The 17,305-nt window shown below is 47.2% G+C and overlaps 2 non-coding genes across 2 annotated transcripts; one reads left to right on the forward strand and one right to left on the reverse strand.

The window, feature by feature from the left end:
• Positions 1–15,893: 15,893 nt before the first annotated feature.
• On the forward strand, positions 15,894–15,964 carry TRNAC-GCA (transfer RNA cysteine (anticodon GCA)). Its single transcript has one exon. It is a non-coding gene; the product is annotated as a tRNA-Cys (tRNA).
• Positions 15,965–16,542: 578 nt separating this feature from the next.
• TRNAT-GGU (transfer RNA threonine (anticodon GGU)) lies at positions 16,543–16,614 on the reverse strand. Its single transcript has one exon. It is a non-coding gene; the product is annotated as a tRNA-Thr (tRNA).
• Positions 16,615–17,305: the final 691 nt, after the last annotated feature.

Genomic DNA, 17,305 nt, shown 5'->3' on the forward strand with positions numbered 1-17,305 from the left:
CTAATTAAGCAATAATCACCTTAAATTTCCGAATCCATCCATTGATCTTGTGGACCATTGGATTTAAATCCAACGGAAGCCCAAGAAACTGACCACAGAACAAGTTAATGGGCTTATGACTGTCATAAAAGAGGTCTGTTGGTTTAACGGGCTTTTAACGGATTTCAGATCTGTTTTTATTTCTAGTAACCTATATTTGCTTTGGACATTGCCCAATAATGACCCATGGGATCTATGCTTCTTTTTGCTTAACTTTTTTTCTTTCTGAACTTTGATAAGTTTTGCATATTTTGGTCAAAAAGTGTTCGTTGCAATTTGACTTGAAAGTCAAGACAAATCAAAATAAAAATATCCCAAGAGAAATAGGGATAGGTGAGATCAAATCTCTATCTCTACCATATATATTAGAAAAACTGAAAAATATTTCTACCAGAATTTTTATACATCATCTGTGTTTAAATTGGTTTTTAAGATGTGAGTCTAGCATAACTACTATACACCCTCCTCCCAGCTCAACCCCTCCCTCTCCTAGCCCAACCCAATCGACCTACACCATCCCACCGCTTTGTCCCACGTGAATCCACTCGGTGCCCCACACGCGTCTTTCCTGATTGGTCTTTATTTTTCTCTCCCCCTTTTTTTTTATTTTTCTCCTTTTCTTTTCTCCCAATCCAGATCCTCTCATTCTCCTCCCAATCCTCTCTCTTTTCCTCCTCCTGTTTTCTTCTTCTTCTTTTCTCTTCCAAATTTCTCAACTCAAAAATATTTTGCTTATACAATTATCATTGTTTAAGGTGTGTATGCGGTACGGTTAATACTATTGACTAGAAATCCACGCTTGGCTGATGGTGCCAGAACTGTGTTGTGGACGAACTAAGTTGACAGAAACAATGGCCTAGGAGATCTGTTTAGTTCCAGTGCAGGTCCAAATCTTGGTGAGATATGGGCATGCCGGTTTGATCCATCAACTGATAAGATATACAAATAACATATCAAAGAGCCGATCGGCTGATAAGCCGATGGAGTAATTTCAGCCGATGCCGATACCAGCTGGTAGCGATAGGATTTTGAGCTATCAGCTCTATATTTGATGTAGAATCTGACACTTGATGTAAATAAAGACAATCGGCTAATGATAATATGATAAAACAATAATATAATCCAATAGAAACCAATCGTCTAACAATAATATAATAGAATAGGCACTGATCCGAAGGTTAAAGCATACATCGGCTGGAGGTCCGATGTCATGGAATCCAAATGATTAGATAAACAATGAAACCTTTGTTGCGATGGGCTAAATGCAACTTGTATGTAATTCTTGTAAGCTGATACAACGTCCATATATATAACTCATTGGCTGAAACTCCGGTGAAACCCTTATTGACAATTAAAAAGCAGGCTAAAGATTATGGTTCTAAGCACGACTTAGTAGGTCGAGTGTACTGATGCAGTACTAGGTATGAAAATAAACAAAATATCTCGACAATCAAGCCCTTGACTGAATTTCAGGGTGGTCGATATCTTAGCTAATCTAATATGGTAAAGCGATTTAGCCGATATCGGCATAAACCCTAAAACGAATCTCAACCGATATAGGTAAATCGAACTACCAAGCTAGATTAGCAAAGATATATGATAGTAGTGCTTACATTGACAAGATCAGAGTATCAAAGCCCTAGCTCCGCCGATGCAAACAACCATGACAAGTATAAACTCGTCGAAAAAGTAGAAAAGTAAAAAAAGGGTGGCGATGCGCCGAATTGTAGATCGTGGAGATAGTTTACAATGACCCCGGGTATACATATTTATACCCATGGGTAGATACTAGTCCTTGTTAGACAAGAAAGAAACTTTCCTAGGGATAAAAGAAAAACATGAAGTCCTTATCGGACACTAAACACACTTTTCTAAAGATAAAAGGAAACTAACATATTATTTCTAATTAAAAGATACATTGCCATGCCGCATACTCCTTGAACTCTGTCTCTTCTGGATAAACTTCTTTTAGTTGATTAATTTCCTTAACCGAATATAGCAAGAATCTGACTAATGGCGACTTGATAATTCCCATCGGCTGATTCTAGGACTCTGAAGCCGATACTGACTCTAGGCCGATGATGACTTCAGGGCTTATCAAATTTCATTGTTAACAATTACTCTGCAAATACTTTTCATCTATAAGTAAAGTTTCACAAATTGAATAATCAAAATTTCAATCTTTGATCAATGAGCAAACGACCCATGCGTCAACTTATGGAGAATAGTCACCAAATCAATTTATGAGACTATAAAAAGGTGTACATAAGACATTCTTTGTGTGACGATGCATGAAGCGAGCACAACCGGGTTGAATGCTATATATATATATATATATATATATATATATATATATATATATATATATATATATATATATATATATATATATGTCAGGGTTACGGATAAGGTATACCCTCTACCCTTTGATATACGTTGTATACCGATACGGTATACCTACGCGTATACGAGTAGTTCCTGTATATGCTAAGGAAACCTATCACGTGAGGGAAATAGAGTTCACCAATGGAAGGAGTCCTACTCAGATAGAACTGGGTCGTTACTATACCATGTGGGGTTTGCCACCTCCGAGTCCTACTTGAAGATTGACTGACCCGCGGTATAAAAGGGACCCCCCAGGAAGGGCTTAAGGCATCGAGTCTTACCGTCAACACACCCACCACAGCCTACGAAGCCGGAGCCTACAGGAGCCAAGTCGCTGGGTAATCTAGTCGAACCAACTCGACTACGGTCTCATCGGTATCATCAAGTTCTGCTATTCCCTTTGTAATCTGTGGTTGTCGTCATATAATCCCATATCAACTGGATTAGGGCTATTACCTATCAAGGGGCCTGAACCAGTATAATCCCTGTTTCCTGTTTGCTTGATGTCGTACTACGTAGATCCTCGTACCAGCGTACCCCAATACCCTCTATATCCGGTCTACGGGTATCCCCCGTCGACAGTGGCGCGCTAGGTAGGGGGACTTGGTGCTCAAGGTTCTACTACTATGTCATCAAGCTTCGTCAACAACAGCGTCAACCCCGGCATCAACCAAGGAATTTCTACCTCGACAATGCTGGTGTGGACTCAAGTCGGCGAAATCGTCTTCCCGGTTTACACCACGGTGCCGATCTCTACTGGTCTATCAATGACTAGAAGCGAGAACGTCGTGGTTACAACCCTGGATGACTCCATGTCGAAGGATCCTCCTGCAGAAGTGGAGAACGGAACATCAACGATATCTGAGCCCGAGAAGGATCCTAGTGCGGCCAAATCTTGTCCTTCCGACGTGAATCACGAGCCGACAAGGACAACTTCCGAAGCGACGAGGTCCTGGTGTCCTATCCACAAAACCAGGAAACATACCTTGCAAGCTTGTTGGGTTTTTCTCGACGTACAAGCTGAGATCCGTGCCTGCAAAGAGCGTGGAATCCAACGTACTTCTCCAACCCGTGATGTCTATTGTCCTATTCACAAGACAAAGAATCACGACCTCTCAAGCTACAAAGTTCTTCTCAGCGCCATGAAGACGTCACCTCCTAAGGTCCAGCAGTCACAAATCTCTCTTAGAGATACAGACAAGGAACGAGGAGCGACAGTTATCTCAGATCGATTCGTTGGGGTAATCGACATCGATCCCTACGAGCCGTCAGTTCTACACTTGCTCGAAGACCAGGCCTCGTCGTCAACGAGTACACCACGCGATGTGTTCGCTATCGATGGGACCAGTACGTCTGCGCGCGCTAACGCAGAAGTGGAGGATCAAGTGGTTACACTGGCCCAGCACATCAGGGCCATCGACGCAATACTGAGGGAGACCCCTTATGATCCCGTTCTGAACGATGATCTCGCACAGTGGATAGAATGACTACGGGAATCGGTGGCCAACCTCAGCAACGCGTTCGAGGAGGCCGCTGCCAGGGTACTGCCAGAACAACCGCCAACCGGCGACGCTAATGGCGAACTACCTGAGCAGCGGGCGTCACCTCGTCAAGCCACCCCTCCACCTCGCGGCACCAGCGATCTCCGTGACCATCTGAATGGCCGCCGAGAAGCACGACACGCTCGTGACAACGAAAACCATTCCTGACATCGTGACTCCTCGCGACGTCGCGAGAACGAAGAGCGAGGAGGACACCCGAGCGAAAACCAAGACTGTGATAACCGCCACAACCGCCATGATCGCAACGATCGCGAACAGTGGATGCTGGGCGATACTGGTGGAGGACGCCGCCATAATGATGATGATGACGGGGATCGGCGCCGGGACAACAACGGTGGGTGACGACAGGATTCTCAAGAACCCGTATGTCATCCTCGTAATCGTACCCCAGAACCAAGTCACTCATCGTCATCGTCATCATCCTCATCATCCTCGTCATCAGATAGACATCCACGGAGGACATACGATCGCCGACAACCCACCGCCCCCGGCGACGGGTGTAGAGCTTTCAGTCGTGCCCTACGTGATGTCCGATGGCCTAAGAGATTCTGACCAGGAGCAATAGAGAAGTACGATCGGAGCACCGACCCAAAAGAATTCCTTCAGGTCTATTCCAAAGTACTCTACGCTACCGGAGCAGACGATAACGTGTTGGTGAATTATTTGCCGGCGGCGTTGAAAGGATCTGCACGTTCATGGCTAGTTCACCTCCCACCATACTCGATTTCTTCATGGGCAGACCTGTGGCAGCAGTTCGTCGCTAACTTCCAAGGAACTTACAAGTGCCACGCGATCAAAGACGACCTACACACGTTGACACAGAATCCGGGCGAATCATTGAGGGACTACGTTCGGCGCTTTAATGAGTGCAGAAATACGATCCCCGAAATCACCGACGCTTCTGTGATCTGCGCTTTCAAGACTGGTGTCAGAGATCGCTACACCACCCAGGAGTTGGCGACAAGGCGGATCACGACTGCTCGAAAACTATTCGAGATTGTCGATCGATGTGCTCACGCGAACGACGCATTGAGACGCAAGAACGACAAGCCAAAGACGACGGGAGATAAGAAACTAGCCAAGGACGCACCTGAGTCAAGTAAGAAGAAAAGTCACAAGAGTGGGAAAAGGAAAGCTCAAACGGAAGTGCTCGCAGCAGAGTACGCGGACTCGCCCAAGCACCTAGCCCACAAGGCAACGACACGAAGAAAATATGGTGCCCTATACACAAGTCGGACATGCACTCTCTGGAGGATTGCTTCGTCTTCAAAAAGTCGCTCACGAAGCAACTGGCATTGGAGAAAGGCAAGCGAGTACGTGTAGTCGAGAAGGCCACTGAAGCAGCTACTCAGGACTCGGACTCGGCATACCCAAACTCTGATCTCCATGTCTCATACATCTTCGGAGGTTCCACGGCGTACTCCTCAAAGCGAGAGTACAAGACAGTGGAGCGTGAAGTTTGTTCGACATGGAAGGGGGCTGCACCCAAGATGAAGTGGTCAGAGTAGAAAATCGAATTCTCAGAAGCAGACCACCCCAAGACTGTTGTCACCCTAGGGCGATATCCGATCGTGGTCGAGCCTACTATCCGGAATATCAAAGTTGCACGGGTTCTCATCGACGGCGGCAACTCCATCAACCTACTCTTTGCCAACACCTTGGACGCGATGGGGATCCTACGAAGTGAGTTGACGCCCACTGATCAACCCTTCCATGGAATTACCCCTCAGTCGTCGTCCAAGCCATTGGGCAAGATCACACTTCCTGTGACTTTCGGCCAAGCAAACAACTTTCGAACAGAGCAGATCACCTTTGATGTTGCTGAGTTTGACACAGCATATAATGCCATCATCGGGAGGACGGCACTCGCGAAGTTTATGGCCGCATCTCACTACGCGTATCAAGTGCTCAAGATGCCCGGGCCGAAGGGAACAATCATCATTTAGGGTAACGCAAAGCTGGCAGTGCAGCGCGACAAGCGAAGCCTCGACATGGTCGAGAACACGCCCAACCCACCCGCCACAGCTGAGCCACCCAAGAAAGTGAGCAAAACAAACATAACGCCGAAGCCAGATGGCTCAATTAAGATCGTTCCGCTCTCCAGTGCCAACCCCGACAAGACCGTCAAGATCGGGGCATTACTAGACGAGAAATAGGAACTCGCGCTCATCACCTTCCTCCGCGACAATGCAGACGTGTTCGCTTGGCAGCCGTTCGACATGCCGGGGGTCCCCAGGGAGGTGATTGAGCACAAACTCATGGTGCGACCCGATGCCAAGCCAGTAAAACAAAAACTGCGAAGATTTGCACCAGACCGGAAACAAGCCATACGAGAAGAGCTCGACAAGCTTCTCAAAGCTGGTTTCATCAGAGAAGTACTCCATCCAGAGTGGCTAGCCAATCAAGTCATGGTGCGGAAGGCTAACGGGAAGTGGAGGATGTGTGTCGACTTCACCGACCTCAACAAGGTGTGTCCCAAGGATCACTTCCCTCTTCCTCGAATAGACCAATTGGTGGACTCAACAGCTGGTTGTGAGTTGTTGAGCGTTCTTGACGCCTACTCCGGCTACCACCAGATCAGCATGGCGAAAGAGGACGAGGAGAAGATAGCATTCATCACGCTGTTCGGTGTAACTGTTACGTTAAGATGCCGTTTGGACTGATAACTGCAGGAAATACTTTCCAACGCACGGTCCAAGGGGCACTTAACGATCAGCTTGGGAACAATGTCTAGGCCTACGTCGATGACATTGTTGTCAAGACCAAGACAAGCGACTCATTGATTGACGATCTCCGGGAAACGTTCGACAACCTCCGACGATATCGCCTCATGCTCAATCCAGAGAAGTGCACGTTCGTAGTACCATCGGGCAAGCTACTCGGGTTCCTCGTTTTTGGAAGAGGGATCGAAGAAAACCCCGAGAAGATCAAGGCAATCGAAAATATGAAGTCGCCCACAAGACTCAAGGAAGTCCAGAAGCTAACTGGATGCATGGCGGCACTGAGCAGGTTCGTCGCTAGGATGGGAGAGCGTGGACAACCTTTCTTCGCTCTACTGAAGAAACAAGACAAATTTGTATAGACACAGGAAGCCGAAGAGGCGTTCATCACACTCAAGCGCTACCTGTCATATCCCCCTGTACTTGTTGCCCCCTAATCTAATGAAGAATTATTCCTCTATGTTGCCGCCATGCCATATTCTGTGAGTACTGTCATTGTTGTCGAGAGAGATAAGGTGAAAGACCAGTCTACTACATCAGTGAAGCTCTCCACGACACGAAGACAAGATACCCACAGATCCAAAAGCTGCTCTATGTAGTAATCATGACATCAAGAAAGCTACGCCACTACTTCTAAGCCCACAGGGTCACAGTTGTTTCCTCCTTCCCTCTTGGTGAAGTCGTAAGAAACAGAGACGTTGTCAGCCGCATCACGAAATGGGTAGTCTAGCTAAGCTAGTTTGATGTCCACTTTGTGCCACGAACAACCATCAAGTCCCAGGTCCTCGCCGATTTCGTAGCTGACTGGACTATGCCTGAAAACAGGTCGGACGGTCAAACCGACAGCGAAACATGGACAATGGCGTTCGACGGCACACTCAACAACCAAGGAGCAGGAGCAGGGTTCATCTTGACATCACCTTCGGGAGATCAGTTCAAGCATGCAATTCACCTCGACTTCAGGGCGACCAACAATACAGCCGAGTACGAAGGACTACTTGCTGGGATAAGAGCAGCAGCCGCACTTGGAGTCAAGCGATTGATCGTGAAAGGGGACTCCGAACTATTCCCAAACCACGTGCACAAAGACTAGAAGTGCTCTAGTCCTGAGTTATCCAAGTATCTCGCAGAAGTCAGGAAGTTGGAGAAAAGGTTTGATGGAATCGAGGTCCGACACGTATACCGCAAGGACAACATCGAACCGGACGACCTAGCACGGCCGCGCATCCAGACGGGAGCCACTCGAACCCGGCACCTTCCTAGACGTCCTGACAAAGCCATCGGTAAAAGAGGCAAACAACGAAGATAGCACAGTCACCCCCGACATCAGCTCGGGGGCTACAGAGGCAGAACACGCCGGCCGACATCGAGACCACAAATGACTGGAGGATCCCACTCATTAAATTTATAACTAGCGACGAGTTGCCCGAGGACGATGCAGAAGCCGAGAAAATAACCCGTCAAGCCAAAATCTATTGTATGATCGGCAACGATCTATACAAGAAGGCGCCAAACGGGGTACTTCTCAAATACGTCTCGTCCGACGATGGCAAACATCTCCTCCTCGACATACACGAAAGGATCTGTGGGTCACCGCCTCCGGTCGCACATTGGTCGAAAAAGCTTTTCGACAAGGGTTTTTCTGGCTGACCGCCCTCAAAGACGCTTGCGACATGGTTCAGCGGTGTGAAGCCTGTCAATTTCACAGTAAACACACAAAGCTACCAGCGCAAGCGCTCCAAACTATCCCTCTTATTTGGCCATTCTCGTGCTGGGGGCTCGACATACTCGGACCATTCCCACGAGGACAGGGCGGCTATAGGTTCCTATTCGTGGCGATCGATAAATTCACCAAGTGGATCGAAGCGACACCCATGGGGGAAATTAAGGCCGACAACACCATCAAATTCATTAAAGGGATATTCTGCAGATATGGATTGCCTCACCGCATCATAACAGACAACGGCTCCCAGTTCATCAGTGCCGACTTCCAGGACTACTGTATTGGATTGGGAGTCAAGATCTGCTTCGCCTCGGTTTCTCACCCTCAGAGCAATGGACAGGTCGAGAGGGCAAACGGCATAGTACTACAAGGAATCAAGACCCGTGTCTATGACAAACTGATGTCACATGACAGGAAATGGGTTGAAGAACTCCCCTCTGTACTATGGGCCGTGCGTACCACACCGACAACGTCCAACAAGGAGACACCATTCTTCCTCGTGTACGGCTCAGAGGCCATGCTCCCCACTGAGCTACGACATCAGAGTACACGAGTACAGAAGTACTCCGACGAGGACCAGGAGGAGCAGCGAAACGACGATGTGAATCTACTCGACGAACATCGAGAAAGAGTTGTCATCAGAGCAGCCAGCTACCAACAGGCCCTTCGCCGATACCACGAGAAGCGCATCAGAGCACGAACGCTTTCGATCAGCGACTACTTCCTCCGACGGGTTCAAAGCCAAGCATGGCGTAACAAGCTCTCACCCAAGTGGGAAGGACTGTACACGATCACGCAAGTCTTGCGGCCAGGTGCATTCAAGATTGCAGACGGCGATGGTCGCGAGTTAGCAAATTCTTGGAACATTGATCAATTATGTAAATTCTATGTATAAATCAATAGTATCCATACTTGAAAGACATCTTACAGCTTCAATAAAGCTTATTTTCAGGTAAAGATGACGGTCAATGTGATCCCTTACCACGACGACACCTAGCGTTGAAACCTATCCTAATGTCCCTTTACGCCGTCTTGACAAGGCCTCTGAGGAACCTAAGGGAACTTCGGCTGGGGACACCCAGAGCGGATAAGGCCTTGTCGGATCATGTAGAGACAAACGACCATGTAAGATCTGGTCATGTAAGAGTTCTCGCCGTGCGTATTAACGAAGCCGTGTAATCGGAAATTGGGTTTTCCAACTTCACGGCTGGGGGCTAGGATCAGTGCTTGTTCAACTAAGGCAGGTCAAGGGTCCAAGAGCCTTATCCTCCGAGAACGATTCTCCGAGGACAAGGCTAGGGGCTAGGGAGAGTGTATGACTCAAGTGACTGATCGAAGTCGCGAAGTGAGAAAACACTCATACACAGCACATCCAGAGTAAGAAAACTTAGTTAGATAAATTTCTTTTCTATTTCACAAGTACTTCATACAATTCGTAAATATTCCAAAATATATTACATGTCTCCTTGAGATATCTTTTACAGGATACAGAGACTACCAGGACGGCCAACGCCAATCCATGGACTGAAAGACCTTCTCGGCGAGCGGCGCCATCGACTTCGCCAGATTGTTTATCTTTGCAGGAGTCCTCCGAGAACGTGAAAAACCCTTCGTGGAGGAACTCGAGGTGCAGCTGTGGGCGATGATCTCAGATGCAGGCCGACACATGCCCTCCGGCATAGTGGCTTGATCGACGACACTCCTGCTTCAGGGCCTCGTCGATACGTCTGCCGACCCCTTCGAGCTGTGTACAGGCCCCATTCAACCATGAGATTGAACGTGCTGATGAAGCCTAGAGGGGGGGGGGGGTGTATAGGCTGTCCCTGAAAACTTAAAAACAAATCGCAGCGGTAAAATTCAAACAGACCCGAAACTTCCTGGTAAGGAACTCCGGAAATTCCGGCTTGCTAGGCCCGGAACTTCCGGTGTTCTTAGGACAGGAACTTCTAGGTAATAGATAAGAGATGAAATTCAAATTTCGAAATAGGAGACTAAGCCAATCTTCACAAGATGAAGCACAGGTATTCTAAGTAGGAGATAAATCACAGAATCATCCACAGAAACAACACAGAAAGAGACAAGAGCGATTTTTTCCCGAAGTTCGGATCTTGCGATCCTACTCTCCGTTGAGGAGCTCCAAAGAGCTGGGTCTCAATTAACCCCTTGCCTCACTTCTGCAAAAACCCCAGAGGAAATCCACAGCCTTCAACCACAAACACCCCTAGGCAAACTTCTAGAATTGAGTGACCACCAAGATCCAACTCAAACTACTTCTAGAAATTTTCCACAAGTGTAGGTTGCTCTACTTGGAAAACCTCTAGAATCTTAGCACAAGAACTTCATTAACTTACCTCGTTCCCTTTCAGAGGAGAGTTGATCCTTCACAAACTTACCCGGGACATCCACAATATGCAGCGGATTCTCGCGGGCGACACCTAACCGTCTAGGAGATCATCTCCAAGAGTAATAAGCACCGAGATGACAGCCCACAAGATATTCCAAGTGCTCACCCAAGATCCTAGTCTTCACACCTCTCCAAATCTTCTTCTCTCACTCTCAATCTCACTTTCTCACAAGAATTAGGCTCTAGATTGAGTGGAGAAGGCAAGAAACACTTGGGAGAAGCTAGCAACAGCTCTAGGTTTGAAAAGTGAAAGTGGAATAGCCAAGAACCGAGCTGGAAACGAGCTGTGTATGTATAACTGCTAGGTGACGTCATCTAGCTGTTACTCAATTTTGAACTGGAAACTAGACAGGAAATTCCGGACCTGGAAGACAGGAACTTCCGGATAACACTTAGGAAAATTTCTTTCATCAGACCGGAACTTCCGGACCTGGAAGACAGGAAGTTCTGGATAACACTTCGGAAAATTTCTTTCATCAGACCGGAACTTCCGGACCTGGAAGACAGGAAGTTCCGGACTTGTATTTTTGGACAAATGGAGTATTTGCAAAAATAACTCCTAGGGAAACTTTGACACTTGGTTCACACTAAGAGCACTTGATATATCTCAGAGCATCACCTGGAATCCCTCTTAATAGTACAGTTTTTCCTAAAAACTCGATTGCAATAAATAAACTATCCTATGCACTTTTTGAGTTCCGGTCCGCTTGATTTTATACTTTTGGGGGGGGTCTCCAAGCATCCATCTTCCACATCTTGGACTAATCCGTTTGAAAGTAGCTCAATAAACTCATTAGTCCCTTAACCAGATTTGTCATTAATCATCAAAACCCACTAGGAGGATTAATGCACTTTCATAGATGTATCAGGCCGCCGACTCCTCGGGATTCCCGCGAGGTACTCAGAGCTCCCTGTAGATTTCAGCCATCGCTGTGCAGCAACTCTTGAGGTCCGAGTTGAACCACACCTCGCGACCTCGGAGAGCTTCCACGGCCTGCTCCTTCTTCACTTCTACCATAGTCCTCTCGAGTTCGGCCACCTCGAACTTCGTCCTTCAGTACTGGATTCGACGATCTCGATCGGCCAACGTGCTCTCGAGGTCTGCCCAACACGGAAATGGCTAAGTCAAGTTGTTCTTCTCTCTCGAGAACACAACAAATTAAGTCAATCCAAACAAAAGAGTAAAGGAAGTGAAGACCAAAGCACTAACCTAGGGACGTCATCGCCATGTCCGCCCCCACGGATAGTCTTTGATCGACATCGTCCTGCGGCATGTATGGCTCGAGCACAAGTGCCGGAACGATTACCGACGTCTCAGGCTGCCTGCGCTGCTGGACATCCTCGACATCGACATCTCTACAATGACAACAAAGTACTCGGAATCAACATGCTAAAGAAAACGAAGGTGGCAACTGCATACACAAAGGCAGTTTGAACCTATGAAAGTTTTACAAGCACGATTGATTAAGGAGTAAAAGGGGACTGAAATCCTACTCTTGAAAAAGGGGGAGAATAGACTCCCCCAAGTCACCGACTTCCTCCATCACGCCCTTATGCGCGTCATTAGCAGCCCCCTGATCTAGGATCCTCCGGAGGTTGAGATCAGGGTGCGTCAACCTTACGCACGCGAGGATGTGGCACGCCCCGGTGTAGATCCCGTTAGACGTCTCCTCCCCGATCCTGGCCGCATGCTTGGAGGGAATCTCCTCCATCGCCGTGGCCAGTTCTGCGAGCGAGGACGTCAGCGAGAACTCATCGGGATTCGCCGGGATGGTAGTCGTGACGCCGCACTCCCCGGCGAGCTGGTGCAGGCCAGTGTAGGTAACCCGCAGTGAGCCACGGATCTCCGACAAGTTGTTCTCGAGCTCCGACATGCGGTGCTCGAGCCCCTGCCGCTGCCTCTCGTTGCCGGCCACCAGCTCCCTCATTTCCTAGAGGTCCTCGCGGACCTCCGCTAGGTCACACGCTAGCTTGTCGGCGCGTTCATTCGCCGACGACGCCGCCGCCGCCCTGGCCTCCTCGATCTCGCGTCCTATGCCGCGAGCACCGGCCTGGAGGATGCGCTCCATCTCAGCTTGGAGCTCCCCCAAGGTGAGGACATCAGCGGGCGGGCCCCGAGTAGGCACAATGCCACCGGCAGGGCCACTGGGCGTCGCCTCCCGGTCCCTGGGCACGACCACGACATCTGTCGAGGCCGCTGCAGGAGACGCACTAGAGGTCGCTCCAAACCCATCTTGCGCCGCCTTCGCCCGCGCCGCCCAGTGAAGGATTTCCGTGATTTTTATAAAGTCAGGCTACCAAAGTTTTGTGAATTAAAAGACCTCAAATTCATCTACTTACTTTTCGCCAAGCGTCACCAGCTTTTGCCGTCGCTGAGGCGGGGGAGACGCGTCCGAGGCCTAAGTAAGATAAACATGGTGTGAGGTCAAGATTTTCCGACTACGCGTTAAAGGACAAGAGAGGCTTACCGATGGGGCAGGCGCCTTCCGACGAGTCCCAAGCATGGAGGAGAACTTCCTCCCTCCCTTCGGAACGTTGCTGCCACTTGTCGTGGCAGCAGCAAAAGCAATGTCGGATGCCTCCTTGGCGACGCCCTCCTTTAGCGACGCCGCCGCCTGATGATCCGCAAGCGGCCCGATGACATCCGTCAGAGGGAGTGCCTGCGTATATGAAGTCACGATGCGATCCTGGGAAGACAGAAGTAAAGGAGTCATCAAGTGCACTCATGTTGATCGCGGCTTCGCGCTCGGCCGGCTCCTTCTCGCAAAGGGGGACGGGGATGTTGCTCGTCGTCGTAGGACCGCTGATCGTAATCTGGCTGACGCGGCGGGTCACGGTGTCGCTGTTTAAACCGGTAGATCGAAAACAAGAACTCGATAAGTTAGGGGAAACATGCACATCCAGAACAAAATTTGGAACACAAGGAAAATACCCCGAGGAGAAATCCGGGTCGCGTCCTCGGGCCAGAGTAGTCAAAGGCTGGGTGGGCACGTGCCTGGAGCGGTTGGATCCGCCTACCAACGAAGTCGGCAGCGACTTCGTACCCCGACAACCCTCGTACTCGGAGGTCATCGACAATGTCGATGAAAGACTGGAGGGAGGGAGTTAGGGTGGGTTTGGCAGTCCACTCTAGAATCTTGTCTGGTTGCTCCTCGGGGACAACAAGGACAGGATCTGAGTCTTCTATCTGAAGATAGAACCACCTCGCCCGCCATTTACTGTGAGAGGAAGGGCACTTGAAGGGGATGTAGTGCGACTTCAGACCATCCCGAAGTCAGAATCCGACACATCCAGATACCCTGTTGGATTCCATCCAGCGCAGCTCGTAGTAAAAGCGAAAAAGATCAAGGAATGGCTCTACCCCAATGTAGGCCTCACAAAGATAAGAAAAGATACTGAGGAACGCGATGGAATTGGGGTTGAGATGAAGCAAGGAAAGACCATAGAAATTCAAGACGAGAAGAAGAAATTCAGAAGGCGGAGGAAGAAAACCGCAAGAAATGTAATCTTCAACCGCAACCATGCGGCCCAAGATGGGTTCGGGTTCAGTACCTCCTGATTCCCGCTCCATGGTCCCGCAACCAGGGAGGGCGTCGTCGTCCTGCAGCTTCTTCAGGGACGTGGTGGTGGAGGTGGACTTGTCGAGATCCATCGCCGTTGGAAGATTGCCGGAGAACAAAACGAGATGGACAAGCTAGGGTTTTTCTGCGGGAGCGGAGAAGACCAAGGGCGTGTGAGGGCTGGTGAGTTCTGCCGCAAACGGACTTCAAAAGGGATCCCCAAAACTCCTTTAAATTAACGCACTACTGACAGTGCGCATTCCAAGGAAAAGAGAGAGATTGCCGCCGGAAAATTCTGGGTCCGTTACGTGCAGCAGTTTCTGGACTTCAATTTAAATTCACTCATGACCGTTGAACTTCAAACGGCGTTGTCGATAACTCTTTGTCTCTACGGTTCTCACACCGAGATCGATTAGATGAGAACGACAACGATTCCGATATCAGAAGTCGCAACCGGTCGCATTGAGTTCATTTAAGCCGAAGTCGGGGTCTACTGTCAGGGTTACGGATAAGGTATACCCTCTACCCTTGGATATATGTTGTATACCGATACGGTATACCTGCGTGTATACGAGTAATTCCTGTATATGTTAAGGAAACCTATCACGTGAGGGAAACAGAGTTCACCAATGGAAGGAGTCCTACTCAGATAGAACTGGGTCGTTACTATACCGTGTGGGGTCTGCCACCTTCGAGTCCTACTTGGAGATCGACTGACCCGTGGTATAAAAGGGACCCCCCGGGAACGGCTTAAGGCATCGAGTTTTACCGTCAACACACCCACCACAGCCTACGAAGCCGGAGCCTACAGGAGCCAAGTCGCCGGGTGATCTAGTTGAACCAACTCGACTACGATCACGTCGGTATCATCAAGTTCTGCTATTCCCTTTGTAATCTGTGGTTGTCGTCATATAATCCTACATCAACTGGATTAGGGCTATTACCTATCAAGGGGCCTGAACCAGTATAATCCATGTTTCCTGTTTGCTTGATGTCGTACTACGTAGATCCTCGTACCGGCGTACCCCAATACCCTCTATATCCGGTCTACGGGTATCCCCCGTCGACAATATATATATATATATATATATATATATATATATATATATATATATATATATATATGGCATAAATCCATTGTCTTTTATTATGCCATTAAATGGCAGGCGGGAGAGAATACCGAAATTCAAAATAAAAAGAGAATTCTAGTTAATGGTTCCAATTTGTTCTTATTTCGTAGCTTGTGACTAGAAATCCACTTTTCTCCTTTTTCATTTCAATAGAAAGAAAAGGGAAGTTTTCTAGTGTTAGCAATGTGTGTTTTAAGATAGAATCCTTTTAGGACAATAATCGAAACTGGATCAAAAAAAGCATGAATAGATTTTTTGAAAAAGATTGGAAAAAAGTAAGTAGAATTAGATTTAAGATAAAAGAAAGTTAGTTTTAGTAAGAAACATGGATGAATACTTGCTCTTTTCTCGAATTTAGATCGTATTTTTTGGCAGCATGGCCAAGCGGTAAGGCAGGGGACTGCAAATCCTTTATCCCCAGTTCAAATCTGGGTGCCGCCTGATCAATAAAATACTTAGGCTTATAGTACTGATCCAAATCGACAAATTTGCACCCCGCATAAGTTGGGGCAAGAGAATAACAAGGCTCGGCGATACTGGATTTTGAGAACCCACCGTTCTTTCCTCAAACTGGGGTTTGTTTTAGCAGTAGTGGCCCAACCAAACCGATACCAATAGGGATGAGATAGCGGTTCCTTATTCTTTTATTAATAAGAAAGGGCTATGTATCATATTTATACTTAATGCTCCCCAATTCTACCAGAAATACTCTAAGAATTTGTTAAGAGTAAATTCTTTGAACTGATTCATCCATAGCCTTAGGTCAGAACCTCTTTTTGACTCTGTACCCTTGATTCTACTATGATTATCCATCAATAGTTGCAATTTACACCCCCCCTGCTTCGCTTAGTGTTTAAACTAAAAATGCATGCATCTTGCACTAAGTTATCAAATTCAATAAAAAAAGAGAAAATTTCAAAAAGAAAGAAAGTGAATGAATTTAGTAGAAAAGTACTGTATCGGATTTGAACCACTGACTCACGTCTTACCGCGGCATTACTCTACCACTAAGTAAAAAAAGCCCTTTATCGGATTTGAACCGATGACTTATGCCTTACCATGGCATTACTCTACCACTGAGTTAAAAGGGCTTCTTATTCAATTCTAAAATTAGCCACTTTCATTTCCCATTATAGGTCTACTCCATAATGTACATATATATATATATATATATATATATATATATATATATGATTTCTGACTTTATTTTATTTGTCTTTTTTCGGTTTGTCGTTTGAATTGTCTGAGTTTTTATCAATCGTGAAAACTGACTTCACCTGTTGTACCACAGTTGCATGTTTGCTAGTCAAATTAATATATTGGAGGGAAAAAAGGAACAGAGGAGGCCAGATTGAAAATTTAGTGTACACTAATTTTGTTTTCAAAGAAAGGCATAGCATAGCAATTGGAAGAGTAAAAACATAAGTCATATCATGTATTGTTTGATACATTTGTCTGACAAAACATTCATCAATTTTCAGCTAAGTGGGTTTCTGCCCAATAAATTTGATGACTTGTTTTTGACGGATCCTTGTTTTCTTTATCTGTAACTTGTTCATATGAGTGCACTTCCGGTTCATTATCAGTGTGTGCTTCGAAAAACTGGGATTAGCAAGTACTAGTAGTTAGCATGGCAAGGCAGTCAAATTTAATAAATTATTAGAAAGTGTTACCAAAATCGGGAAGTAGCATATTCACATCAAACAGCTACTTGTTCTACTTTGCATCATCAAGACAGAAATGGCCCTAGCTAGTGTTCCAAACCAAATGTATAGAAGAAAC

The sequence above is a fragment of the Oryza glaberrima genome, chromosome 4, assembly GCF_000147395.1.
Source record: "Oryza glaberrima chromosome 4, OglaRS2, whole genome shotgun sequence".
NCBI classification, from domain to species: domain Eukaryota; kingdom Viridiplantae; phylum Streptophyta; class Magnoliopsida; order Poales; family Poaceae; genus Oryza; species Oryza glaberrima.